General features: G+C 39.0%; 1 long non-coding RNA gene across 1 annotated transcript in view; it reads left to right on the top strand.

Moving 5' to 3' along the window:
• LOC138164888 (uncharacterized) overlaps window positions 1-18280 on the top strand; it is a 28065-nt gene extending 9785 nt beyond the window's left edge. Inside the window, exons 2-3 of the long non-coding RNA XR_011169211.1 lie at window positions 7342-7414; window positions 18035-18280. This is a non-coding gene — a long non-coding RNA (uncharacterized lncRNA). The remainder of the gene's footprint in view (window positions 1-7341; window positions 7415-18034) is intronic.
• Window positions 18281-19129: the final 849 nt, after the last annotated feature.

Here is a 19129-nt window from a genome sequence, read left to right as displayed (position 1 = left end):
GTGTTCTGCTGATCTCACTGCCTTTGAAACCATGGAGGGGAAACGGCAGACACAGTAGATAAAATTAGCATTTAGAAGGGAACAGCATCCAAACAAAGATCGGCTCCATGACTTGTTAACTGGAAGACAAAAGGATTTAGCTCCAATTCAAGGAAAAACGAAGCTCCGTGGCAGACGGGCCATTGGGCCCATTCTTTACAGCAGTGGAATTGTCAGGCTGATAGATGCGCATTCTTTGGAAGTCACTTTTCCTGAGACATGGCAATGCGTCCGAATCGGTGGAAACAGTTGCCCATAATTGGTTCAACAATGGAGCTCTCCAGCACCTTCCATCAGAGGCTCATAGACGGGAGCTTAGGGGATTTGGGAAGCCAGCGAACTCGACCCCTTCTTTTACAGATGAGGAAAGTGAGGCCTAAGAAGGGGAAGGGGCCTGTCCACCATCATCCGAGTAGGAAGTGACAGAGGCAGGACTGAACCCAGGGCTTCCTCGTGCAGCCAGTCTTTCCACTTATCTCACTGCTTGCCCCATGAATATCAAAAAGGCTCTATTTGCTTCCTGCTGGAATTGGGTACACACATTTCGCTGAAGTCCTACTCTGCTTCAATGGATAGAGCACTGGGCCTGGAGTCAGGAAGATCTGAGTTCACATCTGGCCTCAGATAAATGCTAACTGTTTGACCCTAGACAAGTCATTCAAACTCTGTCTGCCTCAGTTTCCTCATCTGTGAAACAGAGATAGTAATATCACTTATCTCTCAGGGTTGTTGTGAGGATCAAATGAGATATAATTGTAAAAGACTGTTTGTACAATACCTGACACATGGTAAATGCATTTTTTCTTTCCTTCTCTCTAATGCTTCCTCAAAATCTGGAGCAAATCTTGGGTCCTGGAGGGCTATGCCAGCAGAGCTCAGGCACAGGTAGGCAGGCCTGAGCTAGAAAGACTTTGAATCCGGACCTGGCAGCGACCTGTGGCTTCTCTTATCTGAACATCAACCTCACTCCATTTGTAGAGAGAAGCTCATTGTCAGGTTGACTGTATGGTAAGGGGTCTTTGTTTTGTCCACAGCTTCTCTTGGGGACCATCTGCTGAATCCCAGGGGCACATTACCTCCCCTCCCTCCCTCTACAGACCAGCCAAAGTGGCTGTTTCCTGTCCCCTCTACACCCTCTTCCATCTCTGGTGTCAATACCTTTGTGTAGGCGTAGAATGCTGCCCACCCCCTCCACTTCCCAGCTTCCCTGCCGCCATTTGAGGCTCTATTCCACTATCACCCCCTAAGCAAGGCTGGTTCTGATTTTCCTGTAAACTCCTTGAGGGCCAGGGTTCTTTCATTTTTGTCCTGGATCTCCAATACCTTGCTCACTGTCTGGAATCTAGTAGGCATTTACTAGAAACTTGTTGATTGATAGATGGATATGTGATCTAACCACCATGAAGACTCATTGCAGATCATCAGCCATCCATGTCTGCCCGTCTAGTGCAACTGTAGCCCAAGTCCTACCATCAGTTGCCACATGGGCTGCACCCAACATGGTAGGGCTCTTTCCCTGTTTTTTCTTGACTATATCTATATGTATGTATGTATATGTATATGTATGTATGTGTGTGTGTGTGTGTGTGTGTGTGTGTGTACCAATGATGCACACAGGTTGTCCATTGATTACCTGTCACAATTTCTACCTGATAAACCTGGCAAGGCATTGCTCCCCCTGGCAAGTCTGTTTTCCCTTCTATCAGGAGGGGGGTTTCCTTTCTCTCATCCCTTACTCTCCTACTTTTTTATGAGGCAAGGTAGAATTCTATACTTAACTAAGTATGTACGTTATTCCTTTTTTAAGCCAAATTTGACTAGAGCAAGGTTCTTGCATTTCTCTCTGCCCCACCCCCTGCCATCTCCCTCATCTTCCCCTCGACTGTAAAAACTCTTTCATACTTCCTTTTTGTGATATATTTTACCCCATCACACCTCTCCCCTTTTCCTTCTCTTGGTGCATTCCTCTTTCTCAAAATTTAATGTTTTTGATAATCATCCCATAATATTCAACTCACACCCACGCCCTCAGTCTAAGTATACTCCTCCTAATAATGAGAACGTTCTTGGTAGTTACAAGTATCATCTTCCCATATAGGAATGCAAACAGCTTGATTCTATTGAATCCCTTATGATTTCTCTTTCCTATTTACCTTTACATGCTTCTCTCGAGTCTTGTGTTTGAAAGTCACATTTCCTATTCGGCTCTGGTCTTTTCGTCAGGAATGCTTGAAAGCTCCCTCTTTTATTAAATAGCTATTTGTCCCTACAGGATTTATGCACAGTTTTGCAGAGTACGTGATTGTTCTTGGTTGTAATCCTCATTCCTTTGCCTTCCAGAACGTCATATTCTAAGCCTTCCACTCTTTTGAAGTAGAATTTGTTGAACATTGTTATCTTGACTGTGGCACCATGACATTTGAACTGTTTCTTTCTGACTGCTTGTAGTATGTTCTCCTTGATTTGAGAGCAACATTCCTGGGTATTCTCATTTTGGGATATCTTTGAGGAGGTGATCAATGTATTCTTTCAAATTCTATCATGCCCTTTGGTTCTAGGGCAATTTTTCTTGTTAATTTCTTGAAAGATGATGTCTAGGCTATTTTCTTTTTGGATCATGGCTTTCAGGCAGTTCAATAATTTTTAAATTATGTTTCCTGGATCTATTTTTCAGGTCAATTTTCCAATGGGATATTTCACATTTTATTATATTTATCAGTCTTTTGATCTTGTTTTATTGCTTCTTAATGTCTCATGGAGTCATTAGTTTCCAGTAGCCCAATTCTAATTTTTAAGTAATTATTTTCTTCAGTGAGCTTTTGTACATATTTTCCCATTTTGCCAGTTCTACTTTTTAAATAGTCCTTTTCTTTAGTGAATTTTTGTGTATCTTTTTCCGTGTGATCAGTTTTGCTTTTTAAGGAGTTCTATACTTCATTTGATTTTTATGCCTCTTTTAGCATTTGGCTTATTCTGTTTCTTAAGGTGCTGTTGTGCCTCCTCTACCAAGCTGTTGACTCCTTTTTTTTCATAATTTTTCTTGCATTGTTTTTTTTTTCTGGCATCAGTGTTATTTCTTTTCCTATTTTTACTCTCCCTCTCTTATTGGATTTTTAAAATACTTAAGGAATTCTTTTTGAATCTGAGACCAATTCATTTTTTTTAGACTTTTGATGTAGAAGTTTTGACTGTTGTAGTCTTCTGAGATTGTATTTTGATCTTCTCTGTCACTATAGTAACTTCCTATGGTCAGGATTTTTGCTGTTTCTGTTCTTTACTCATTTTCCTGCCTGTTTCTTGACTCTTAACTTTATGTTAAAGTTGAGCTTTGCTTCCACGGAGGAAGGGACACTGTCCTAAGCTTTAGATATTTTTTTTATGCATCTAGTTCTGGGGGTCTGTAAGTTTTCAGTTTTTCCAGGTGGTATGATGTAAGGAGATATGCATTTGCTATTTTCCTGATCTGTGCTCTGGTGTGTGACTACAAATACTCTTTTCTACCCTGAAACTGTGACTAGCATCCCCACTTCCTTGGGGTCACAAGTTCTAGTGTGCTGGTGTTCTTCCTCATCCTAGGACTGTGACTTAGAAATGCAATCTATATCCGAGTATGGACAATGTAAGTGTACCCAGTGAAGCAAAGGAGTCCCTGTAATCTTCTGATCAGCTGTCTGACAGCCTCACCCTCTGTGGGCTAGGAAATCCAGAAGCAGCTCTACTCTTACGCTGGTGAGATAGACCTTCCCTTCTGACCTTATACGTTGTCTTGACCAGAAAACTGTTTGTTCCCATCCTTTTGGGGGTTCTGTGGCTCCATAATTTATTTTGAGGATTATTTAAAATTGTTTGGAGGCAATTTCAGAGAGCTCGGGCAAGTCCTTGCCTTTTCTCCAACATCTCGGCTCTGCTTCTATGTAACTTTTTTTTCCTTTGGGGAGAATCTATACATTTGTTAGGCATATCCTTGAGGATAGTATTAGCAGGAAACAGGCAGGCTTTGAAAAGCAATATTCCATTGGAGACCACATCTTTGCCATCACACAGTTGCATGAAAGATATTGAAAACAGAAGAGCACACCATTGTTATTGCTTGTAAATTATTAAAAACCACATTTGGTAGACCAAAATGCCACCTTAACTTTCTCCTGCAAAAATAAATCTCCTACAATATCTATCAAAATTATGCAAGATTCCTTGAAAGATATGATAGCAGTGAAAAGTTTGTGCTTATAATACTTAGTATTTATTTAATGCTTTAAAGTTCACAAAGCACTTTACAAATGTGATATTTTATCTTCACAACTACCTTGGGAGGTAGAGGATTTTATTATCTACATTTTACAGTTAAAGCAATTGAAGCAGAGAGATTAAGTGACTTGCCCAGGGTCATGCAGCTAGAAAATGTCTGAGGCTGGATTTGATTTCAGGTCTTTCTGACTTCCAGTTGATATTTTTATCCAGTGGGCTCCCTACCTACCTCATAATATTAGCCAAGGTGCAAAGCTGGAATGGGTTTGTTTGCCAAAGATGTTTACCCCTGCTGGAGCAGATTCATTGTAGCACAAAAAGCAAATGAAGCTAGCACTCAAGGAAGCATCATTTACACACCCAGGAATGGATTAGATGCTGTTGCCTTGCTTTCAAGTAGCACTCATTCTGAGAACAGTCAGAACCAGACAGTCTTCTATTGTGGTCTGGAGACCCATGGTGTGTGTAGGGATGCTTGGGACCCTTTCAGGGGGTCTATATTGTGCATACTATTTTCATAATAAAATTAAGATATTTCATAATACAATTAAGATATTTGAATTTCTACTTCAGTAAATATTGATAGGGAGAACTTGCTGTGTGCTGATAAATGTTTTAACAACTAGCTCTCCACATCCAAAAAAGTATGCTCAGCACAGGTTTTGGTTCAGTCTACACCAACAGTTTCTATGTCATAGTCTTTAGTCTAGACAATAAAACCCCAGTAAATCAGTTTATATTCAGGTGTGTAAATTCTTACACTGGAATTTTAACATTTGGCTTTTGAAAACTCCTGTCAGCCAGGTGCTAGCAAAACCCTGCGTATAACAACAAGAATATTTACATAGTGCCTCCTCTGGGCCAGGTACTGAGCTAAGTATTTCACAAATACTATCTCATTTGATCTTCACAACAACCTTGGGAGATAAGAACAATTATTATTCCCATTTTACAGATGAGGAAACTGAGTCAAACAGAGGTTAAATCACCTGCCTGGGGTCACACAACTGGTTATCTGAGACTAGATTTGAACTCAGGTCTTCCTGACTATAGGGCCTGACTACAGTGTTTTCTCTACTTCTCTACTTAGCTGCCTCAATCATTTTTAATCCTCAGTCATTTTTTAAGAACATAAATGGGTCCCGAGACCAAAAAGTTTGACAACAGCTGTTCTAACCAGCCTAACCTTCAGAAGAGAAACTAGTTAGTGGGTATCATCCCACAAGGTCAGTTTGTCAAATTTTCCCTATACTTCCCAGTTTGGGCATTGGTGTAGAGGGCAGACTCTCTGTTTTTTCTTGAAAGATCTTTATTCACCATAAGTCTGATTTCATTTAGATTCAGACTCATTTCTCTCAGGAGTCAAGCCTCTACTGTCTTCCACCATGGGGCTCTTGGTCAGGTAGAGGTTAGGCTAAGATCTTCTCCAAAGTCCCTTCCAATTCTCAGGTGCTGGGATTCGGTGACCTTTGTACATGATATTCTAGGCCTGTTCCATACCTCATTTTCTGATACTGTTTGCTTTTGAACTTCTTCACAGGCCTTAGCTTTAGGTGGACAAATGTTTGTTCAGTACAGAAGGGAAATGTTAATGTCTCAGGGAAGCTTTGTTATTTACCATGGATCCTTTAGGGAGAGATGACCTCAGAGGAAAAATTCATCTTCCAGTAGCAAAGATAAGGATTGACAACCCCCATGGAATTTCCAGCATGTATCAGTATTTATGCCTCCCCAAAAAGGAAAGGTAAGAGGGAGTGAAGGACTGGGTTCAGAAATGAGTAATAAAATATGGAATGTGTCTGGATTTCCTTGTAAAGATGCGTATGTGCAGCCCAATGAGAAAACAAACAAACAACTTTGCATTGAGAACCCAGAGACCTCAGTTTTAGTTCCAGTTCCATCCTTAACTATGTGATGTTGGGCAGGCTGTTAATCCTCTCTGGACCTCAGTTTCCTCCCTTGTAAAATGAAGGAGTTGGACTACATCAAGGGAGAATGGATTTCTTTTTTATGAGAACTCTCTTAAATGTTATATATTTTATGAGCAAACCCTATGGAGTTTATAATGGTAACTCTCTAAAGAGATTTTGGAGAAGCTCAAAGACTATTTTTTGTCAATATTGCAAAGAAGATAAAGAAGAAAAAGTCTGATCTTGAGGAGGACTATTAAGAAGATGTTAGAGAGACTAATCATTACCTGGAATGAAATGAACGACAGGGGGAAGAGAGTCAACCACCATCATTCTGAATCTTTGAGGGGACTTTGGTGCTGATGTTGGTCATAACCAAGACCTTGTAAATAGTAATATATCTGGGTTTATTACCACGCGTTTGTACATACTCTCTTGAACAAAAGTGTGTCCATATTTGTATGGGTGATCAATGTTCTTATGGATTCCCTTGTCATTAAGGTGTTTCTCATTGAGTGAAACCCATGGGTCAGCAGTCCCAAAGCTAACTGCACTGTTTTCTGTATTCTGGTGCCTCAGGGTTTATGGGAGTTATTTAGCTTATTTTCCACTATTAAAAAGTCTAACCCCCTCTTTCCCTCCTGCAAAGGGGCCAGGAGTTCCTAAAACCACATTTCAAAATGTGTCCCTTCTTTTGGAAATGAATGAGAATATTGTAATTTTACCAGCATGATGACCTTGTGGCTTTATAGTGCTATAACACAAACCAGAGTCAGAAAATGAGGTGGGGAAGTGACAGAGATCTCCCAATACCATTCCTGGTGTGAGATTGACTGTTCGATAGTTAATTAACACGGTGAGTATTTCTATTTAGTTAAAAATAGTCGCTCTTCCATGAAATCCACTCGGGTTTGTTTGGCATAAAAGATCTCAGAACATTGTTGATTATGTGAAGGTTTAAAATTGTCAAAGGCTGGATGAGGAGTGGAATAGATTGGTGACAGGCAGTAATTGCATGCTACATAGGGGACTTTTCTATGGGAGATAAAACTACATCAGGAAGGTAAAAACTCAGCTCTTTTCATTTTTTTCCATAATTCTCTGAGTGTGATTCTCTCTTTAAAGCTCTTTTTTCCCATTTCAGGTTAATTTTTCCAGTTCCACATCTTAGAACAAGATGGTTTTTCAAAAGTTCATTGTGGCATTGCTCCAATGGGGTAAGTTATTTTCTTTTTAACCACTGTGAAGCCCCATACTTTATGAGAGATTTTGCCTCAAGAAATCTAAGTGTAATTTTTTTTATGTGAAGATTCAGCAGTTATGGATAACATCTCCCCTCAACCTTCATGTCTATCAGGATATATAAAACCTGAAAAAGAGGGAAGACACACATTTGAAGGAAAGAGAATAATCTATTCACAGAAGACTTGTGAGTTAGTCAGTATCCAAAAAAAATAATATTGTGTCATTCTTTTGAATCTAGAGATTTTAATGCATGGATCAGATCAATTGAGGAATGTGTTTAAAATATTGACTTTATGCTTTAGATAGCCCGTACATGTGGGATGGTATGTACTATGTATTCCCCCTTCCCCCTTCTTCATTGTGACAATATAAGGTGGTTTCACATATGAAACTGGAGGCGGTATAATTAAAAATTGTGGTCTTTCATTTCCTCTCACCCCAAATAGAATGTTACTGAATTCTACAAATTTAAATCTGTCCATATTAAAGAAAAATCTTTGAGGAGCAGCCAGTGATTCTCTTGTAGCTACTTAATTAATGAAGGTTATTGACAAACTGGAATGAATGAAAAAGCATTTATAAGGTGATGTCTGTGTGTCTGGTACTGGGGATACAGATATAAAGGTCAGATCCTGCCCTGAAGGAGTTGACATTCTAATAAGAGGAGATAATACATATAAGGAAATGGTGGCTAGGGAGGAGCAGAGCTAACACATTATAGGATTGTTTTGGAGTTGACAAATGGACCAGCAGGACAGTTTTTAGATATATATTTGCCAGAAGCAATGGTATTATTAATTTGATTAAATTTCTCAGAGCAAGAGGTAGAAAGTGTGTGTGTGTGTGTGTATGTGTGTATTTGGAAGGGGGTGATTGGGCAGGATTGGGCACACAGAAGTAGATAAAAAAATGGTCAGGATGAAAGAGTATCATTGGGTCTGAGATAAGAGCAACTGGCTAGATATAATGAGGTGTCCTATCAATCAGGAATTCATCTAAAGGAGGGCAGGCATGATGGTAATGTTCTCAAAACCACTCCACTTACAAGGATTAATTTCAGCCACTGGGAGGGCTGGGGAAGGGAAGACTTAAGGTTGTCTTCACTGAATTGAAATTGTTGGTGTTTTCAAAGAGAACCAATGATATCTTGACTTGTGTGTGAATTGGATATAAGTGGGGCAGAGCTGCTCAAAGTCCTTAGCTTCATTCTCTCTTTCAGAGTCATTGAAATCCAGTTTGAGACAAAGGTGAGACTGGTGATGGCCCAGGATGCAGTAGGTGACCTGGGTCTTCCCAAATTAAGGTCTTTCCCAGGTTTCAGCTTGTCTGAGACCATGCCCATTCAACAGCTGAGGACTGGGGAAGAACTGAGACAAAAGATGCCTCAATTTGATGTCTGAAAGATATCAGTCTAGGAGGGGGAGACCCTCAAAATTTCTGGTCAGAACAGAAAACAATTGCTATTTACTCATTCTGAGCCATTAAAAACTTAAACAATAAGTCAGAGAGGCATGGGTCTGGCTATTATTGGGGCCTTTCAATGAAAGCTAGAGTGATTTGGGTTTTAAGGTGGAGTCAAGTAGTTCTGTTTAAAACAGTGGAATTTCAAAAACCTCTCTTTTCAGAGGTATATTTTAGGAAACCAAAATGAAAACTGTAGAACAAAAGTAAATTGTCTCAGCTTCTTGAAAATAAAAACCTAGAAAAATAAGGAAAAATTAAGAAGGAAAAGGAGGAGAAGGAAGAGGAGGAAGAAGAGGAAGAGGAGGAGGAAAAGGAAGAGGGGGAGGAAGAGGAAAAAGAAGGAGGAAGAAGAGAAAGAAGAGAAAAAGAAGAAATACAAAGAAAAGAAGAAAGGAAGGAAGAAAGAAGAGAGAAGAAAAATAGCAGTCCCCAACTTCTGCCCAGATTGGTACTTTGGGTCCCCAGAGGTCAGTGACTACATAACATGGTGAAGATAATTAATATAAAACATTTTCCTAAGAACCTAGTTTGGCCTCCCCTTAAATACAGCTTCTGTGGCGCGGGGGGGGGGGAGTAAGCCCACATTTAAGAAATAAGTGTGGCAAAGTTTACCTGGCACCACCTGCTCAAGAAGTCCTCTCTGTCCTTCCTGCAGAACACTTGTTCTTGTTCATCCTTTTCAGAGGGGACCAATGATGCCACAAGTGTGATGTCTTGAGTTGTGCGTGAATTGGACGTTAGTGGGGCAGAGCTATGTAATATCATCAACCTCACTCTGTCTTCCAGAGCCATCAAAGTCTAGTGTCGAGACAAAGGTCAATTGCGGGAGATAGCTAACAATTGTTCTGCTTGAGTGAAAGTTATAAGGTGAGACAACAGGGAAAAAGCAAGCAAACAAACAAACAAAAGCCCCTTTCTAACAATGAGAACAATCCAAAGGCACAGTGGGCTGGCTGCCTGGAGCAATGGAAAGGGCCCTCTCATTTGAGGTCTTTAGCCAAAGGTTGGCTGACCCCTAGTAGAGTGCACTACAGAGGAGTTCTTGTCTAGCTAGGGGCTAGAATTGCTTCTGAAGTTCCTTCCAGTTCTGATTCTGTGACTCTTCCTTCTGATTCTCTGCTATCTTTCACTGTCAGAGTGTCCTGCCTCATTCAGCATGTGCACATTCATTTTATATAACATCACTCAATAGTTTCTGTCTCTAGAAAACACTCCTTTGCAGAACTTCTAAAAACAACCCCAACCTTAAAATTTATAGAGGAACAATGAACATAATTATTTTAAGGCTTTTAAAAATTCTTCCTTTTGGAGAACTAATGGACTGAGTTTGTTAAACAGCAGAATGTTTAAAAGGAGCCAGCCTTTGTATACAGCAAACTGCTGAGCTCCTATTGTCTAGAGTGACCAAAATCACTTCGATTTGAGGAATAAGACAGCATTTACTAAGGAACATGAGATGATAATGCTGGACCTTCTTTCCATGAAGCTGCCTGTCCCTTGTAGAGTCAGTCTCTTCAATGCTTCATTTATACTTTTTATCCCAGATTCTCTGTCAAGGATGTGAGGTTAAGGCTCATTCATTCCAACTGATTGCATCTTTTTAGTGGGCTTGAAAAAACTTATTACAGCCAATGAGTCATGTCACATATTCTTTGTTTTGTTAAACAAGAAAAAAAATTAAACTACATGATTACCCTTGAGATAGCAATTGATTTCAAAAGCATTTGTTGGAGAAGTGAACATGTCAGAAAGGATCATTGTAGGGTTTGATTTTAATAAAAGGCCTAAAATAACTCTTTGTCCACTCAGATCTAATATGCTGAATTTGTCATATGCCATTAATTTGCTAATGTGCTTTTAATGAGTTATATTAGTTTTTTGTATTAGTGGATTTTTTTCTCATTTCTAGTATTTCATATTCATTGAGCTCTTTTTCAATTATATTTTCCTATGTAGAAATGAGACAGGATAATGCAGAACTCATCCAAACAAAGTTTTTTTTAATGATTTGTAAAAATGCTTTTCCCTTTTTTTTTTTTTTTTTAAAGCATTTGGGGTTAAGTAACTTGCTCAAGGTTACACGGCCAGGTGTTTCTGGGTGGGTACTAAGTGTCTGAGCCCAGGATTCGATCTCCAGGTCGTCCCAACACTGGAGCTGGTGCTCTTACTCGCTGTGCTACCTGGCCGCCCCAAAAATGCTTTTCTAAAGACTTTGAAATGTACACACACATGTTCCCCTTCTTCACTAAGCTTTCCTTGACTTTGGGCCCATTCACGTAGTGACTGGACTTCGTTCGAAGGGAGCCTGGACTTTAGTGAGAGAGCTTTATTTTCTCATACTCTTTTGACTTAGGTAGATGTTTAGGCAGAAGTACAAAGGTGCTCAGTGTCCAGAGTAGGTTACATAGACGTTGGCTGTTTGTTTTCTTCACACACACACACACACACACACACACAAGAATGCTTAACACACACAAGGCCTACAAGTGGCATTAATTGAAGACAGAGTACAATAATTTATCACTATTATTATTTTCTTCAAGAAGCTAATACTTAAGACATTAAGACATAATGCATTTCGTGAGACTGCTGAAGAGGCATTTTACGTTGTGATCCAGCTCTGCACAGTCTAAACTAGGGGAACCTGAGGCCTCAAGGCCACAAGAAGCTCTCTAGCTCCTCCAGTGTAACCCTTTGACTGAATCCAATGGACCTAGAGGGCCACATGTGGCCTTGAGGCTATAGGTTCCCCTCCCCTGGTCTAAATGATCCCCTTCAGGTCCAAGTCTTCTGGCAGACCTGGTCAGAAGTTTATCATTTCTCTTTTGATGGTGTTCCCTCTGATTCACAAGCTCTCTAAGACATCAGGTATCTTAAGCTAAGGGAGCCAGGATCTTGGGACCTCTTGACCTTACAAGGTTGGTTCCAAGTTGGACATGCCCATTCTGTTTGGACATCCATTTGCCACCAGCTGCTTTGCTTAGTTTTGACTCCACCATAATCACCAGCTTCTCCTATACCCACAGAAGCTCATTACCAAGATACTCCTCATCATGGAGACTGCCTCAGCTGGTGGTACTTCCACCTCATCAATACCTTCCACCTAATCAATACCTTCCACCTCATCAATACCTTCAGTTACCACTCCTCCAGGAGACTCTGTATATAGGAGGCTAGGAATCCTAGACAGCACTCTCTCCATTTGCCTTCAGCTGCTCTGCTTGGTTTTGACTCTCCATTATCATCAAACCAAGTACTCTGTGTCACACACACCCCCTTTTCATCTCACTTTTGTGTGCTGTCTTCCCCTATTAGATTGTGAGCTCCTTGGGAGCAGAAAATATCTTTCTTTTTCTTATTTGTATCTTCAGCCCTTAGCACAATGCCTGGCACATAGTAGGTACTTACTATTTGTTGTATTAAATTTAGTAATTAATATGTAGGCAAGGAAATACAAAATAGAAAAGGCAGCTGGGAACCTCAAGGCTCAGGCTCAGTGCACCTGACTGGATACCTGTTGTTGCATCTATATGGGCAACCTCCATGCCTGAGAGGTGAACAAAAAGACAATGCTCTTCCATTAAAAGTCTGGTAAGGGAGACCTTGCCACATAGAACATTCAAAGAAAGAAGGAGAACTTTCAAACTGATTGTGTGTTCCTTTCCCATCACAATCATGGGTCTGAGGGATTACTTAGTTATCCCAAAATGCCAAATACTTCAGCATTGAGCCAGCACCTGTCTGAAGTCAGGAGTCTGGAAGGCCTAATATATGTGCCTGTGGACTGTCATCCCCTTACATGCAAAACATATGAATAGGTATCTATGAAGTGTGTATAAAGCAGACATAAAACAACTTCGATGGAGAAGTCAGTAGCAACTGAAGGAGAAAAGGTCTTAGGTAGAAGGAGATGTTTTAACTGAGTCTTAAAGGAAAGTGTAGGCTCTAAGAGGCTGAGGTGAGGAAGGAGTCCATACCAGGAATGAGGAACAGCCAGTGTAATGGGAGAGATGGGAGAGAGACTGTCGTGATCAAGGAACATTGAATAAATCAGTAGGAATAGACTCTAGTGGACATAGGAAGGAGTAATGAGTAAGAAAGCTAGAAAGAAGGCTAGAATGGGAACAGAGGAGTTGTTACTATAAGTAATAGCTTATTGAGGGTGTGAGGGTATATGTGACATGGTCATAACTACATTTTAGAAAATTCCTTTGGCATATAAGTAGAAATTGACTAGCGTGGGAAGAAATTTAAGGCAGGGAGAATGGTTAGGAGACCACTGCCATAGTCCAGGCAAGAGGAGATCAGGGTCTGACCAGGGTGGTGGAGGTGAGAGTGGAGAGAAACAAACATAGGTGGGGGATGTTGTGAAGGAAGAAATGACAAGAATTGAGAAAATGTTGAACACGTGGGATGAACAGTGAGGAGTCAATGACACCATCATGAATAGGATAGTGATAGGAAGTTCAGAAGAGGTGTGGATTTGTGAGAACAGACCAATGATGCCCATTTTGGAAATGTTGAGTTTGAAATGCCTACGGAACATCTAGTGTGACAAATTCAGTAGGCAACTGGTGATGCAAGACTAGATTTCCAGGGAGAGAATAAAGATGGTTACATGGATAGAGAAGTCATCTATCTAGAGACGGTAATTGAATTCCTAGGCCTGAAGAGAGAGATAACAGAGAGAAAAGAGAAATGGGTTCTGGAAAATGTGGGGGGCATTCCCACAATTACTGGGGATCATAGAGATGATCATCTTCCAAAGGTCGTGTTTGCCTTCAATTTCGAAGAGGACCGTGGATAGCATCAGGGAAATGATGATGTGACTTGCAGTGGACTTTGATTTGAGGGAGGGAGGGCTGTGCAAGGTCACCAGCCTCACTTTCTCCTCCAGAGCCATCTAGATCCAGTGACCAGATATTCACCAGGATGACTGGAGATGACCCAGGATGCAATGGGAGACCCTGGACCTTTTAGGCTAAGGCCTCTTCAGGTACTCACTTAGAGTGAGGCAAAACCCGTTGAATGAATGGGCCTTTTAAAGAAGTGAATCAAGGCATGGCCCCTTTAATTAGAAAAAGAAAAAAAAATCAATTTGGGAGGGGAAGACCCTCAGGGTTGCTAATGCCATTGACATTCACACCAAAATTTGCACTAGTTGGGTAACTCAGCTCATCCTCTCCCTCTCATTCTCCTATCCAAAGGAAGGTAAATTGTGTTGGCCAGAAGCTCCCCACTTAACTTGGGGTTTACTTGCTAGATTCCTTCCTTCCTTCCTTCCTTCCTTCCTTCCTTCCTTCCTTCCTTCATAAAACCTTAAACTCAGTTCAGTCTGAAGCTCATAGATTGGACCACAATAGGTTCCTGCCCAAACTCCACTTAACCCTGCAAAGGAGGCTAAGAAGGAATAGTCAGACAGGAGAGAGCAGTGTTATGAAAATACCAAGAGGAGAAGTTTGTCAAACAGCGGTCAAGGATGATGAGCAATGAAAAAAGACAATAAGATTTGGCAATTAAGATCATTGATAAGTTAGGGGAGAGGAGTTTCTTTTCTTTTTAGCTTATGCATTTCCATAACATAATACACAAAAAGAGATGACTGTATATGAAGCTGCAAATTTGCTATTCACAAGTTGATATTCCTTTCAAATATACAATGAAATCATCATATAAATTTCTTTTTTTCTTCCCTCTACCCCACCCTAGAGATGACTACCATTAGACCCAAATAGGCATATATGTGTGTGTATGTATATGTGTGTATATGTATGTATGTATATATAGAAATATGTCTGGGAATATATATGTGTATATATATATACATAATTATTCTATATATACTTTTATTTATCAGTTCTTTCTCTGCATACAGATACATCTTTCTTCATATGTCCTTTATAGTTAATCTGGGTATTTATAACAGTCAAAATAACTTATTTACTCAAAGTAGTTCTTAAAACAATATTGCTGTTACTGTATGGAGACAGAACTGTTCTTGGAGAACACTACTGTGTGATTTGTTTACTTTGCTCTTCATTATTTCATTTAAGTTCTTCCAATTTTTTTCTAAAATCCTTGAGCCCATCCTTTCTTATAGCACAGTAGTATTCCATCACTATCATATACCACAACTTGTTCAGCCATTCCCCAATTGATGGGCATCTCCTCAATTTCCAGTTCTTGGCCACCACAAAGAGAGCTGCTATAAACATGTTAGAACATATAAATTCTTTGCCTTTTCCCCTAATCATCTTTGCAAATAGGCCAAATAGTGGCATTGCTGTGTCAAAGGGTATAGGTAGTTGAATAACTTTTGGAAGAATTCGAGATTGCTCTCTAAAATAGTTGAATCCCTTTGTAATTCCAACAACAATGAATTACTGTCCCAATTTTTCCACATCTTTTCCAACTTTCATCACTTTACCCTTCTAACATTTTAGCCAACCTGGTAGGTATAAAATGATACCTCAAAGTGTTTTAACCTGCATTTCTCTAATTGATAATGATTTGGAGAAATTTTTATACGATTATAAATTGTTTTGATTTCTTCATTGGAAAATGACTTCATATCCCTTGACCATTTATAAGTTGGGGAATGACTCATATTCTTATAGACTTGAAAAAGTTCTTTATATATTTTCAATATGAGACATTTATCTAACAAGCTATAAATTTTTCTCTCAATTTTCTGCTTTCCTGCAATTTTGGCTATATTAATTTTATTTATACAAAATCCTTTAAATATAATGTAGCAGAAATTATTCCTTTTATACCTAATTTTGTTCTCTACTCATAAATTGCTAACATATCCATAAGTTTGATAAGTAATATGTTCCATGTTCTTTTAATTTTCTTGTAAAATCTCTCTTTATATCTAGGTCATACAGCCATGTTGACCTTTCTTGGTAAATGGTGTGAGATATTAGTACAAGCCCAGTTTCTGCCATACTGTTTTCCAGTTCTCTCAACATTTTTTTTCTACAAATAATGAAATTTTATTCCAAAATCTTAAGTTAAAGAATTAACTCTTGTCAAATACATGGTTATTATGTTTATTTGTTGCTATAAACTATGTGTTTATGCTGTACCATTAATATATCTTTCTATTTCTTAGCCAGTAATAGATAGTTTTGATAATTACTGCCTTATAATACAGTTTAAGATCTGATATTGCCAAAATGCTTTTGTAGTGAGCTCTGCCTTTTTTTTTTTGCGTCAGCTGAAGCATAATAAATTTTATTCCAAGCTTCCATTTTAACTCTGTGTGTATCTCTCATTTTAAAATATGTTTCTTATAAACAACATGTTTTTGGATTCTGATTTTTAATCCATTTTGCTATTTGTTTCCATGTTATAGGTGACTTCATCCCCTTCACTTTCAAAATTATAATCCCTATTTATGAATTTCTTTTCACCTCATTTTTATTATTTTCCTTCTTAGCCTCTCTTTCAATATTATCCCCTTATCTTATCTTTTCCCCTTACTCTCTTATCCCTTATTTTGCCCTCCCCAGTAAAAGTCCCTCCCTTATCTATTTAGCTCATCCTTCTATTCTTAATCAAAACACCCTACAAGATCATTGGTAATTTAGGGGAGACTAGTTTCAATTGAAGCCAGATTATAAAAGATCAAGAAGTGAATGAGAGAAAGGGAAGTGGAGATAAAGAGTGCTGAAAGACTGTTTTTTTAGGAGTTTGACTGAGAAAGACAGAAGAGATATAGCATGAAATTTTTGTGGAAATGGTAGTCTCTTTTAAGGATAGGAAGGATCTAGATGTATTGAAGACAATGGAGATGGAACCAGTAGATTCAATTGAAAATTCTCTCTCAAACTTCCCAAAGATGTCTATCTTAATTTCCAGAGAACAAAGAGCCTTTTTACTGGAATCATACTCAAGGTCTTTCTAGCATGGTAGAAACCTTTCAGGGTTTGATTTGCATTTGACATAGTTTTTGAGAATTCTATACTATGATCAGGCTTTATGGAGTATGTTGGAGAGATCTGCTATGGTGAACTTATGGGACAAGTGCAGACAAAAGTTACCTATAACAATCTTTTTCAATGGAAAGAATATCCACATTGATGAGGTCATGGATCCTTTGGCAGATTTGAGTAAGACTGAGGTATGGCACCTTAGGTGTGCAATGCTTAGTAAAGCATCAAACCCTTAAGTAGAACTTTGGAAACCTTTAAGAATTATTCTTTTAAGCCTCTCCAGGTAAATATGAAGACCCCCTGCTCCCCGTTTCTTATGGCGCAATAGTATTCCATAACATGCATACACCACAACTTGTTCAGCCATTCCCCAATTGATGGGCACCCCCTTAATTTCCAATTCTTTGCCACAACAAAAAGAGCTGCTATAAACATTTTTGTTTACCTGGAGAGGCTTAAAAGAACTGATGCTGAGTGAGAAGAATAGAACCAGGAGGAATTTGTACACAATTACGGACACAACGTATGTGTGATGACCAAGTTTGATAGACTGGACTTTTCTCAACAATACAGGGATATAAGTCAATCCCAAAAGACGCATGATGGAGAGAAAAACGTGCATCCAGAGAAAGAACTAGAAAGAACTAAATTTATATCCAGGTGGAAGCAAAATACCTGATCTTTTTCGTTCTCTTATTTGATTTTATGTCCTCTTTACCATTTTTCATTCCAGCTGGTACAATCCATCCTTATAACCTGACCATTGTATAATGTGAAAGTATTTACAGATCTTATACTTGATAATAAGTCGCCATGGGGGAAGGGGAAGGAGGGGGACAAAATGTGAAATTCAAGGAATTGTGGAATTGAATCTTGTAAACTAAAAGGAAACAAACAAATTAATAAATTAAAGGAAGATAAAAAAAAAGAAAAAAAAGAATTATTCTTGAACTTTGTGCCATTATCAAATTTCTACTTGCATAATAGCCAAAATGCTTCACTATTTTTTTTTTAAGCAATCGGGGTTAAGTAACTTGCTCAAGGCTAGTTTTTTTGTGAGGGTGTTAAGTGTCTGAGGCTGGAACCGAACTCGGGTCCTCCCGACTCTGGGGCCAGCGATTTACTCACTATGCCACCTAGCCACCCCCCACTGATTTCTAATTTACCTTTTTTTCTCTGTCTTTACAGACTTCATCCAAATAATAATTGCATATGATATGGCATATCAAATCCAGCCGTGGAATTTCATGCTTTCCTGTTTGCCATCAAACAAGACTGACTTCCTTTGGCCTCCTGGATTCTCCAAGAACAGCTCTGTTTTCAGTGGAGGTGATCAGACTGCTGATACTAACTTTAATTCACGTGATTCATCACCTTCAGAATTTGCATCCAAAGAAAGTTTCTACTGTTGCCTTTGGAGTGAACATGATAAAAATCCTTCCATATGTAGGAACAGTACAGAAGGGAAGACATTTGTTTCTCCATCAGCACTCTCCCCATCTTTGCAACAGAAAGGTTAGATTTTTAAAGTTCTACATTACCCATTTTGAAATTAAAAAAAAATTGACAGTTTTTTTTGGACATTTTGACAGTTGTTTTTATTTGACAGTTTACTGTTCAGTAAATCTGAATGAGGTAGATGGAAAGAGGCTTTCTTGATCGAAATTTTTGTATGAGTGAAAGAAAATTAGGTTCACATTCATAGCATTGAATTGTCAACACCAGTAATTGTTGTATTAAGTGGAAAGATAAAATAAGGGGCCATTTCCCCCTATTCTGTCTATTCCTTTATAAAATGAGCTATTTAATTGAATTAAAACCAGGATAGTTTCTTATTAGAATAGAAAGGTATTTTTAAAAACTTAGTTAATAAAACAACACATAACCCTTATGGCTCTTTTACACACACACACACACACACACACACACAACTGTTTAACACAACTCTGTGAAGTACATTTTGCACATCTTTCTTATTCTTGCTTGATGGGTGAGGCAACTGCAGCTTAAAGATGTGGGAGTGACTTGCCTGTGGTGTTGTAAGTAGTAAATGTCATTGGTAGCATTGAAACCCAGGCCTTCAGACTTCAGCTCTAGGGCTCACAGAAGACTGGAATTTGAGAGGAGGAAAGGGCTTCAGTGGCCATTTCATCCAACTTAGACCTGAAGAAGAATAAAGTCAATGGATAGATCTGGTGAGAAGCCTTTACTGAAAACATTCAAGGAGGGGGAAAGTCACTGCAAGTTCCTTCCCAATCCATTTTACATAATTCTAATTGTTAG

The sequence above is a fragment of the Petaurus breviceps genome, unplaced genomic scaffold (genome assembly GCF_028583685.1).
Source record: "Petaurus breviceps papuanus isolate PSGF00001 unplaced genomic scaffold, PetGlider_PUasm1.0 207, whole genome shotgun sequence".
Lineage (NCBI taxonomy): Eukaryota > Metazoa > Chordata > Mammalia > Diprotodontia > Petauridae > Petaurus > Petaurus breviceps.
The sequence above is the reverse complement of the archived record's forward strand: the minus strand, read 5'-3'. Positions and strand labels throughout refer to the sequence as shown.